The following is a 12,126-nucleotide window of genomic DNA, read 5'->3' as shown; positions in this document are numbered from 1 at the left end:
AAATTACCCAATTAACCAGTAAAAAAGCTCAAAACTGAGCCCTGTTCCACCAGTCTTCAATCATACAAGTTCTAACTGCACACTCCTGCCACTAGGGTGCAGGGGAACCTTCTCCAAAAAAGATGGCCTGGATTAGTGCTCAAGTTATACAAACAAAGCTAGATTCAGCAGGCCTGAATCTAGTCTATGCTACAGCAAACAAGGCACACCAATTTCAGAAAGAAACAGTTCAAATAAGCAGGCACAATAAGCCTTTAACCAGAAATTCCCAGCTCAGAAGGGCAGAATCTAGCCTCTCCTTCCAAAAGAGTGCAGATCACAAACCTTCTTAATGTAACATAACTGGCCTGAAGCCCAAATGCTTAAACCAGAACTAATACACTTTTAGAATAACAGACACTGAGCCTTCAATCAGCAATCCCCAACTTAGAAGGATATAAGATACCTGTCCTGCCACAACATGGCAGACCACAAACCTTCTTAATGAAAAACAACTGGTCTGAACCCCAAGTAAAGCTACCCTTGCAGGGGACAACTGGATTTGAACCGGTGACCTCCTGATCTGCAGTCAAATGCTCTACCACTGAGCTATACCCCCATTCCACTGGGGTATAAAACTATCCATGTAAACATTTACAAGTAAAAATCCTAAATCTTCTAGATTTTGTTGAATATTTGGGAGACATGCATATAACCCTCATTCTTTCTTTGTGAATTGCTTATCCAATCTCTCTTCACAATCCTTTCTAGCCTCCTCTGATTGATTCTTATAGTTAGCATGCAATATTTTATATGCTCTACTAATCTTTCCTTTTTAACAGCAGTTCTGGATTGTTCTAAAAACTCTACCAGTGCTGATTTTTCATTTAGGATCCCTCCCCCCATTTCTTTGTATTTGCCTATACTCTGATATCAATCCCTGATATGGAAGGCAAATAGGCAATCTCTAACCTGCAGTCCAAATAAATTCTTGGCATCTTCCCATTCTATTAACTTTCCTTCTCCAGTTATTTGCTCCCAATACCTTGGTTCCTTTGCAAGTTTTCTTCAATAAATTCCAGCACCCTCTTGCCTATTGTCTGTATCCATAATTGCAGTCATCCCTATTGGAATAATCTCCTTTCTCCATTCCCATGTTGGTTTAGTTTTTAGAATAGTTTCTGCTACTTTATGAATATAATATTCTGTATGATTATCGCTATTCTGCTTAAAGGTCTGCATCCAAAATCCCAGTCTCTCCTTATTTCTTGAATTTCCCCTCATTTAACTATCTTTCTTTTCCACTTTGAATTATAGGTTTCTGCTTGTGCTATCTATAGGGGCTTTAACTGTGTAGCTCTGAAATACCCCTTCAAATCAGGTAATCCCAATCTGGTTTGTTCTATTGGAAGAATAAGCTTATATCACTTGACTCTTGCCATCCTCTCCTCCCACATTAAATCCTTCAGCTCTTTATAAATTGCTATCCACAGCTATTCCACTGGTTGGTAAAAATATGCCTGACCTGTGTATAAGACTAAAGAGACTAAATAGATTTTAACTGCTTGTATCTTATTATCCATATCCATATCCATATAACAGAGCTTCCAGTTTCTCCATTTTTGTATTATCTTTTGTTTAGTCTCTTCCCACATATCCTTCGCTGCTACACTGGAATCATTTTTAATCCATATTCCTATATACTTCATTTTAACATGTCCCCATAAATATGGATATTGTTGAACCAGTTTGTGTGTGGGTACATAAGTTACTGCTATTGCCTTTGTTTTGGCTTCATTACATTTGTATCCTGAAAAGATCTGAAACCGTCTCAAAATATTCCACAACACTGTAATGTTGTTTACTAATTTTATCAGGTATAAAATAATATCATCTGCAAATAGAGCCAGCTTTTCTTGACTAACATCCTTGAATTTCTGAGTCCCTTATTTTCTTTGCAAATGGTTCTAAATATAATGTGAATAACAAAGGGGAAAAGGAAAAGAGGACACCCCTGCCTGGTTCTTCTGCTCAAGCAGAAATTATCATAGAGGAACCATCCCACTTTAATGTTCACCTCTGATCCATCATATATCGTCCTTACTAACCTTATCATTTTAGCAGGGAATGCAAACACTTCCATTGCCTTGCTCATAAAGTCACAACTTACTCTGCCAAATGCTTTCTCTGCATCAAGACCCACCAACAACACTGGTATTTTCTTACATTCTGTTTCCCTCTGAATTATCAGTGTTCTGTTAATTTTGTCAAATGTTTCCCTCCCCTTCATAAAACCATATTGATCTATATCATTCTGGCAGCACTTTTGCCATTCTTTTAGTCATTATAGTCATCAACACTTTATAATCATGGTTTAGTATTTAAATGGGCCTGTATGAAGGTGGATCTGATGGATCCTTACCTGTTTATGTGTTATAGCTACCACCACTTTCTTCCAGGATGTTGGTACTTCTCCTCCTCTTAAAATATCCTTAAACAAAACCTTCAAGATCTCTATCAGTTTTTCCCTCCTACCTTCCAAACTCCATCAGGAATACCATATATTCCTGCAGACTTTCCTGTAGACTGCTTATACATCACCATTTTTATCTCCTATTCTAACTGCTAGTAACTGAGCCTCATCTATCTCTAACCTTGGCATATGTAATTCTTCCATCAACATTTCCATTTATTGTTTGTTTGTCTTTTTGGCTTTTCCTGGTTAGGGGTGGCCACAGTGGAACTCCAGTCCGCTAATGATTGGCAGTCGATTTTTTATGGTGCCGAGTTGCCAGCCTGATGCCCAACCTTCAGCAAAGGCATGCCCATTCAGGCATGTCTTTCGGAGGCCACTCACCCACGGGGAGGACATGCAGACTCCATACAGAAGGCACTCCAGCTGAGAATCAAACAGGAGAACCTCTTGCTGTGAGGCAACAACACTACTGCTGTACCACCGTGGCTTCTTCCTTTCTTAATTTTCATATTTCTTGCTTTATACAGACTTTCATAGAATTTCTGAAATATTTCTAATACCTCTAGAGGATGTCTTGTTATCTTCCACGTTATAGGTTCCTTAAGCTGCATGATAGCCCTTTTTACTTTCTCTTGCCCTATTCATTGTGCTCTAGAGTTATTATCAAAAACATTTGCTTAACAGCAATCTTTCTAAACTCATGCATATTATTGAGGTAATCTTTTATTTTCTGTTTAACATTCTGCAGTTGCTCCTCTTTTTGTTCTGTGAGATTCTCACTATTCTGCAATACTTTAACTTTTGGCAGTACCTCTAAATAATTCTTGTTACTTCTTAACCATATCTCCCTTTCTTTTATTTCCACCCTATTTTAAAACTCTACTTTAGTTTTAATCCACTCCATAGCTATATTTTTAGATGACATTTCTATCTTCTCTAATAGCTTCTAAATAATTTCCACTCCCTATTCTTTAAATTCCTCTCTTTTCAACAGATAGGTGGAAAAGCACCAGTGTCTCATTTTATTTCATTATCCTGTGTATTTATTTTACTTATTATTGGTGCATGATCTGAAATAGTTATTGGGTGTGTATCAAGACCTTCAATTAAATGCACATGTTCCTGTGAAATGTAAATTCTGACTAGCCTATTTCAGTTTTTGTAGCTTGGGGAATAATATGTAAATTCACTCAGAACTCCTAGAAATTAATTCACATCTTAAATGTGAAATATTTTCATACATTTCTTCAAAAATCTACCATCCTTTGTTATACTTTCCCTTATGGGCCCCTCAGACACATCTTCACTGCTATAAATTAAATTTCAGTCCCTACCTATAAGTAATATTCTTTGCTGAAAGCTAATTATTTCTCCCAGAATTTTCTTAAGCTCCATTATAGCAGTTTTAGGTGGAATATAAATACATGCCAGTGGAATCCTCCTCCCTTTCCATTAGCCCCTTTGTACTACAAATCTACGATTATTACAGTTTTATCCTCTTCTACCACTATTGGATTTCCTCTTGCAATTAATATAAGTACTCATCTTTTTCTTTGCCCCAAGTATTCCTGTGAATAACCATCTTGAAAACTATTCTTTATCAAATTCACATGTTCAGTTCTTTCCAAGTGTGCCTCCTGTAGCATAGCTATTTGCACTCTACATTTTTAATATAGTTCACTACTCTATTGACATTTAAAGATGTTACAGAAAACATCATTGTACTAAAAAGTTATTGTTCCCACCTTTTGTGTATACTAGTTTTTTTGTTAAATGTCTAGTTCCAGCTTTTGTTTTAAATGCATACACTGTTTTGCAGGTTGAACTTTTATACACTTGTTTCTTGTCATATCCATTTAAGCCTATGTCACATCTTACAAAACTTTTTGTTTTATTGAAAGCCCTGAAAAAAACAAACAAACACATCCCAATACCCCATAAAACATATTCATTTAACACTACCACACAAAATATGTGCATCTTCTAATGTTGAAGTTTTACCATTCTAATAGAGACAAATGTCCCAAAGTGATAGCCACACTAACAGACTTGAGTTAACCTAAAATAAAAGTTATTCAAGTTAAGATGCATGGTGCAGACTATGCTTCTATTGAGTGTTGTCTGGTTTCATCTTATCTGTATAGCTCCCTCAGCTAGGAAAACACTTGAATGCTTTCAGAGAACATTATCTTCTAGACAATTTCTCTTTATCAGATTGTCTTCATGGAGGCATAAGGACCAGATACAGAATTGCTACTAATTCTACTAAGTGCTGTCTGTTTTTGTCTTATGTTTATAGCTCTCCTAGCTGGGAAAACACCTGAATGCTTTCAGAGAACATTATCTCCTAGCCAATTTTTCTTTATCAGATTGTCTCCATGGAAACAAGAGGACCAGATACAGAATTGCCACTACGTATACCTTTATTTGCTAGAAAAAAACTTATAATATTCAATACTTTTTAATTTACCTGCTTTATCTTAAAACTTGTTACTAGATCAAGCTAAGGGCCTTAATCCAGACATTTCCCCATGCAAGAATGAGAAAAAGTAGATTAATGTTTTTGTCATGCTCTTTTTACTAAAAGTTGTTTTACATTGCAATGCCTACATGTCTTAAAACTGAACAAGGAGAAAAGGAGAAGGAGAGAGAGGGAGAAAGAAAGAAAGTAAGAAAAAAAGAAAGAAAGAAAAAAAGAAAAACAGGAGCACCTGTTTACAATATTATCCCCATTACACTTAAAAATAACTGAGAAAACTTTACTTTATAGCATGCAAAGAAATCATGCACCATAAAAATAGTAGTATTAGGAAAAAAATAGTTTTACTTACAGTTAACTTTCTCCCTCCTCTTGCCCTCCCCAAGTATCCCTCAGAACATTCATGATATGAAGTAGAGGATATGCTTTAGAGTCATCTGCAAGTCCATTAAAGCCCCAAAAAGTCCAATATTTCCAGATTTTCTTGTTCTGTTAGATTTCACAAATATAATTATTGCTTTGTAATCCCTGCATTTGTCAATTTCCAAGTTAATATTCTGGTTAATCTCCATCTCCCAAATCCTGTCTCTGCTTTATTTCCAATGTACTCTCATACGATCATAAGATTATAGGAAGTTACTAGGCTAATGCCTGCAGGGCCTATACAAGCCTAGCCAAGTTCTGCCCTTGTTTCCAAGATCAGTACCTATTGCTCATTTCCAAGAGAGACACAAGTGGAATGCCCAGGGATTCTTGTAGTCAAGTGTTGTGCTCCCTTCATTCTGGCCAACATTTTCTGTTGAATAATTGGAAAAGATTTCACTGACACATTCTCTCTGTGGTCTTTATTACCAGAAGAAAAAGAAGCAGAATATCCCTCTGTTTCACAGCTCACTTTTTGTTGGATAAACATTTCTATTTCCTCCTTAGCATGTACTTCATCAAAAAATGATTTTGTCACTACAGGGAAGAATATTGTGAAGATAGCTGGGTACAGCAGTTTGAATCTCATACCTGCTTCTCAACACTCCCCAAATAATGGAATAAATGTACTCCTCTTATGCCTTGTGTACAATGAGTAGTCATTCTCCATTCTTCTGTCTCCCACATTTAGCACTTTGTCCTTCTGCTACAGTTTTGTCAGAATCAACACCTTCTGCTGGTAGGATTGCATCTTTACTATTAAAGGTCTAGGTTGCTTTCTCATAGCCAGGTGTGGAGCATACGCACAATGTGCCCTTTCAATTAATAACTCCTACTGCAGAATACCAGTCCAGTTGCTTATTTGTGCTTTCATAAAATTAATACAGTCTGTTCCTTCCAGTTTCTTTTGTAGAGCTGAAAATCTCAGGTTTTCCCTATGTGCTCTGTTCTCTAATTCTATTAATTTTTGAAGCACCTCTTCTTGAGCAGTCTCATATTCAGACAGGCTTTTCTTCATTTTAGCCCCTGATTTTTGCACTTTTATCACCTGATCTGAATATCTGTCTAAAGCTTCTTCCATTTTTTCAGACTTTTGTTGTTTGAGTTGATATATTCCATCAGTGTTAAGTTTATTTTAATCAGGTCTGTGTGCAGCTGTCTTATATTTTTCTCTAGGTTATTGGAAATCATGCCTGGAGCTTGCACTGCTTTTTGCTGAACAGCTGCAAAATCTTCCCAGTCAGTGTTTTTTCCTCACCTTTTGTAGGTGATGTTTTCATGTCCACTGTATTTATTTTTTCATGGCATCCAGGCAATGCACTTATTAGCCAGTTACTGAAATTCACCCAAAAACACAAACGTCCACTGGCTTTCTCTGTTGAGTTCCTGTTTTCACACTGGAGGAGCTAGAATTAAGCTGTTACTCAATGTGCAGCCATCTTGGAAGTCAGGACCAAAAATGTCCCCCTTGTTCTTGTACACTGACACTAGCATACTTAATCTCTAGTCATCTGAGATACACTTTACTCTACATACTGCTATGGGTACCCTCAGGAGCCATTTCTCCCATTACTTATTCAACATCTTAATGATATCTGCCATGACCTCATCTGAGCTTACTTTCTTCCCTAACTTCATTTTCTGAAATGCTGTCCTCTTTTATCATAAGCTGTGTATGGGGCAGTATAACTTCTGTAGGGTTTCTTCATTCAGAAGCTATTTGAAGTAATCCTTTATTCTGCCTTTGATGCCAGGACTGGTTTAGAAAGGATTTGCTGGCATACCTTATGAATGGTCTATGATGACTATCTTTTTATGGTTCTGTTTTTGCCTTGCAACCTGATAGTTTCTTTGTACCACCTGCTGAGTCACTTTCAAGAAACTGGCAGAGTGCCTCAGATACCAGTAGGTCTATATCAGCCTATTTCTGACTGCCTATTGGGAGGGAGGAGACTCTTAGACTTATAACTGGGCTTGTGTATGTTCTCTCTTTTACCACAGTTCCTCCTCTTAAAAAGATCATCAGTGTGAAGGCATAACTTATTAATTCAAGGGAACTTCCATGTCCAATGGGATAAATCCCTCTTGCTACATTAACCAGTCTTTTCCCTTGCTAGTAACTACTTCTAGTAGATGCAGGTATTGAACTCTGAACTGATGCATTTATTTTTTATGTATTTGTTTGTGTTTGTTGACTGGATGGGTGGATTGGTCTAAGGCACCTTCTCAACTATGATGAAGGTGCCAAAGCACAAAACAATTTACACATACATAATACAAAGCACAAAAAATACAATGAACCACAAAACCAAAAACAATTAAAATAGAGTATAAATAAGCAACATAAGAGGAAATCAGACTTATCACATATAAAGCACTTTAAAAGAGATGAGATAAACAACCTAAGTCAAATAGAAAGCACACTAACAAACTAGAAAGTACACCTATAGTTTTCAAATAATGTTCTGCACCTTGTGGTAGAAATTATTCCTGATGCAATGTCAAATGGAAGATCACCATCACATATGTTAATTATGCACAGTATATTAACCACACAAATATTTGTATAACGTAGACATTGTTGAAGTGGGACATGAAGAAGTATAGGAGAATAAGGGTAGGGAAGTCAGAGGCTGAGAGGAGAAAGAAGGATTGGATAAAAGGGAGAAAGGATCATTTCGATAGTTGCATAGCTAATGTGTAGAGATAAATTTATTTACATATTTACACAGATGGTCTCATCATTTTGACCTATGAAGTCAACTTAAAGTGGGAAAAAAACTCTGACAGAAGTTGCTGTGTGGAGTGTGTTTTCATAAATAATCTTTGTCTGGATTACAGATGCATTTGCAGGGTAACCATTTGAAATGATGGTATCCACTAGAATGAATCCTGAAACATGGAAACATGGAATCTGAATGGCCAAAGAAACAGACTTATATATACTACGTCCTAGATGGCCATTTATCAGAATATTCCCTTTCCTTTGAGTTATAGCGATCTCAGAGTTAGTATATATATATATATATATATATATATATATATATATATATATATATATATATATATATATATATATATATATATATATATATGTCTATAAGTTAACCATATTGGTAGTTTTCATTTAGGTAGTCCTATAGTTTGTGACTAAAAGCCTTGTTATCAGTAGCTTATAGTATTTCTTGTTGAAGGCTGTTCAATTTATTTGGAACAATTTTACAAAACTTCTTTTTCCAAGAGTCAGATTGAATGGAGGCCGCTAGTGAAAAGCCATTGTCATCTTGGTTTCATAGTGACTATTGTAAGGGTTTTACTTGTAGTTTACAGCAGAGGAAGGGGCACTAGTGTTTACATGGGATTTTGAAGGTGAAGCTGGATAAGAGGGGAGTTGTAATGGATAGAAACTCGGCTTTGTGGAGAGATATACATTTTTATATTGCATTAATGATAGTTTTTATCAGTCTAGGACTGCAGGCAGAGTGTTGGGTGAATATGAATGTAGTATATTCTAGCTTAGGAATTAATACATCCTTCGATCTTTTGGCTTCCAGGAGAAGCTGGTTAGAAATAGAATAGGTTGCTTTAAGCAGAAAAATAACTTTTTAGTCACATTTTCTGCATGATTACTTAGAAAAAAAAGTGGAGTCATGTGTAAGACCGGGTCTATATTATGTGATCGAACAGTGAAATGTTCAAACACGTAATAATCGACCCCTAAATATTTGAACCGTCTGAATGTCGAACGGTTCAATGGAGATCTCTGTACAGTGTGGACATGGAAGTTTTCCTGTCTGCACTGTAGTGCGATCTTGGAGTTGGTATATTTAAGTATCAGGGGGTATGGGGGGTGAAGGGGAGCTTGCCCCCCTGCTTAGAGCATTTTAATGTTTTTTGGGTGCTTTTTTTTGCCGTTTGACATTATGGCGTTTCGATATTTAGGGGTCGATTATTACGTGTTCGAACATTTAACTGTTCGATCTCATAATATAAACGCATAAGACCTACATATTTGTATTGCTGAGCAGTATTCATGGGAACATTAAAGGGGCATAACAATTTTTAGGGGACAGAGGATGTTCCAAATGTCAGGATAGAAGCTTTATTGTTATTTATTGTCAGAAGGTTTTTAGTCACATGAATAAGGAGGCGAAATCCTTTTGTAGTACTTGATGTAATTCTTGGTTTGATGTCTTTTGTGTAGTATGGCATTATCTGCATACAGGGTCATATTTATGAAGGGTATCTATCATATTAATGTCATTTACTAAGTTAGAGAATAAAATGGGGCCAAGGACTGATCCTTGTGGAAATTCCGTGGTAAAGTGATGTTCAGTCATGGTTAAGATTGCCTACTTTGAATTTACATGTTCTATTATGCTGGTAAATCCTGATAACAGAAATTACTTTATGGCTAAAACTGAGCAATTCCAGCTTTTGTCATTCCATTGTCAGTGTGCCAGACAGATTTATCCTCTTTGTAATGCAGTCTTCAATCACCACATTATCCAATGTATTACTTTTATTTTTTCTGCAGATTAACAGATGATCTGAAGCGGCACTAGACTCTATTGCTGTTAAAATGCTTACTGCTTAGTGTGGTGAGATCTGTCAAGTGTTGCTTTATTAACATATGCAATGACTGCAGCATCTATCCTTGTATCTGTAAATATGCCTGTTAATTTCTTATGTGATCCTATTTACCCAGACTGTGCCTGCAAGTGGTCCCTTGAGATCACTGCACTGCTACAGTAAACAAATATAAATAAAGAAATAAAAACACTGCACAGTTACATTTTCTTCACATTTTGCTGCAATTACAGGGTATTTTCTATCTTTCTAAGCACAGTAGATAATACAAGCAAGGTAAAACATTAGCTCAAGTTAGTGTATGCATCCAGAAAACTGTCTGGTAGTTTCTTCAAGAAAATCAGTGGATGCATTGAGTGGAATGATTCCTACAGAATAAGAAATAATTGTAAACAATAATCACAAAAGTATGGCTAGACTTCTAGACTTGACCGGGGGGTGGAGTGGATCAACCTTAGTTGGTAGTCATAGTCATTGCTTATAGCAGACCTGTGTCTGGCATACAAAGCGTCCTTCAACCCAATACTGATGGATTTATTCCACATCAGCAAGTCAAATGGCATCAGAAATACTCTGTCTAGGGATATAAAGCTCTTCTCTGACATCAATAGAATGGTTTAGAGGAACAGGTATATCTCACAGAGGATACTGCTGCTCTGGAACAGACTCCCCATTCACATAAAACAAAGCTCATTCCTGTCCGTATTTAAGCACAACTTGGATCTATAGATGGGAATCAGAAAATGCACCCCAAGACTGCCCCCTGTACTACTAATGTACAGTGGCAGCTTCTAAATGCTTTATCCCATGCATGGGTCCCCTCAAATTATCAATGGCATGATCCCAGTTATTCTCATTAGGGGTAATATATAATTATTGACCACAGGAAGGGTATAGGTTAGTTTGAGCACTAAAAGTGAAATTGTCTAGACTTAACATAGCTCAAAGGGTAGCTAGCATAGCACTTGCTTATGAATCTATAAGTTATTTTAGAGTGAAATCAATAGCTTGGCTGCTAACATAAACCAAGCTCCTGAACTGTCACTGTATCATAACAATGTGAATCTCTGATCAACAGCAGCTAGCAGAAGCCTGTGCTAGTGATTTCAGCATACTGTTCGAACATGTAGTAAGACTCAGGCTAATGACACATCATACTGACCTAGTTTATCCATATCATCACTGCTACTATGCAACTTCAGGCTTGTCACAATACCTGAGGTCTGTCAATGTCTCAAAAGAATTGTCATCCATATCAGGTTAGAGTCAGATGAGCTTTTTCGTAGTTCATAGGCAAATATTAAGTTATCAGTTTTTAGATTATTGTAATTTTAGTCAATAACTATGGGTTAGAATCCAACCCTCTACCGTGTATCTCTGAAATAAATTCTTTATCTTTTTTTGCCAAACCTGACCCCCCCAAGAAATGTTGCTCTAACTCCAGTAATTTTGCTTGTTCTCTCTCTCTCTCTCTCTCTCTCTCTCTCTCTCTCTCTCTCTCTCTCTCTCTCTCTCTCTCTCTCTCACTCTCTCTCTCTCTCTCTCTCTCTCTCTCTCTCTCTCTCTCTCTCTCTCTCTCTCTCTCTCTCTCTCTCTCTCTCTCTCTCTCTCTCTCTCTCTCTCTTATTACACCATACAGATTTGTGGGTGAATACTAGGTTAACTACCCTGAATGGTCATTTTAAGCCTAGCCAAAAACACAATGTCAGAATAAAACAATATGCCTTGTGTTTATGAGGTAAAGACATTCACCACTATGCCAAGTCCTCCCCATTATAAATTTGTAATGGGATGGAATACCTTCACTGGTATTTCTTTAATGGTTTTTATAAACAACGTTTGCAGGCAGCAGTTTTCCACAGCTGTGGACGTCAGCTAAAGTAGTTCATATACCAAAGCACACTCTAGAGTCTCATTGTGCTAAAACTCCACTATCTAAAATCCTGGAAAAGGCTGTATCCATTCAGTGTAAGGAGGATTAACTGGAGCAACACAGCCTGCTGTCCTTGCCAGAACATGTCTTTTGTAAAGGACACACTACAACTTCCACACTCTTATCTCTTACTAGTAGCATATATAAAACCATGGAAGAAAGTTAGCTTACCATTGTGATCAATGATAACCTTAGCAAAGCCTTCATTATGTCCCACCCTGAACTTATATAGCTGTTAGCCATTTG

The 12,126-nt window shown here is 36.8% G+C and overlaps 1 non-coding gene across 1 annotated transcript; it reads right to left on the bottom strand.

Annotated features, from left to right (window-relative positions):
- Positions 1–526: 526 nt before the first annotated feature.
- On the bottom strand, positions 527–598 carry TRNAC-GCA. The gene has a single exon. It is a non-coding gene; the product is annotated as a tRNA-Cys (tRNA).
- Between the last annotated feature and the right edge of the window lie 11,528 nt (positions 599–12,126).

The sequence above is a fragment of the Protopterus annectens genome, chromosome 9.part0 (genome assembly GCF_019279795.1).
Source record: "Protopterus annectens isolate FY-2018-M chromosome 9.part0, PAN1.0, whole genome shotgun sequence".
NCBI lineage: Eukaryota > Metazoa > Chordata > Ceratodontiformes > Protopteridae > Protopterus > Protopterus annectens.
This window is presented reverse-complemented; position numbering and strand designations above follow the sequence as displayed.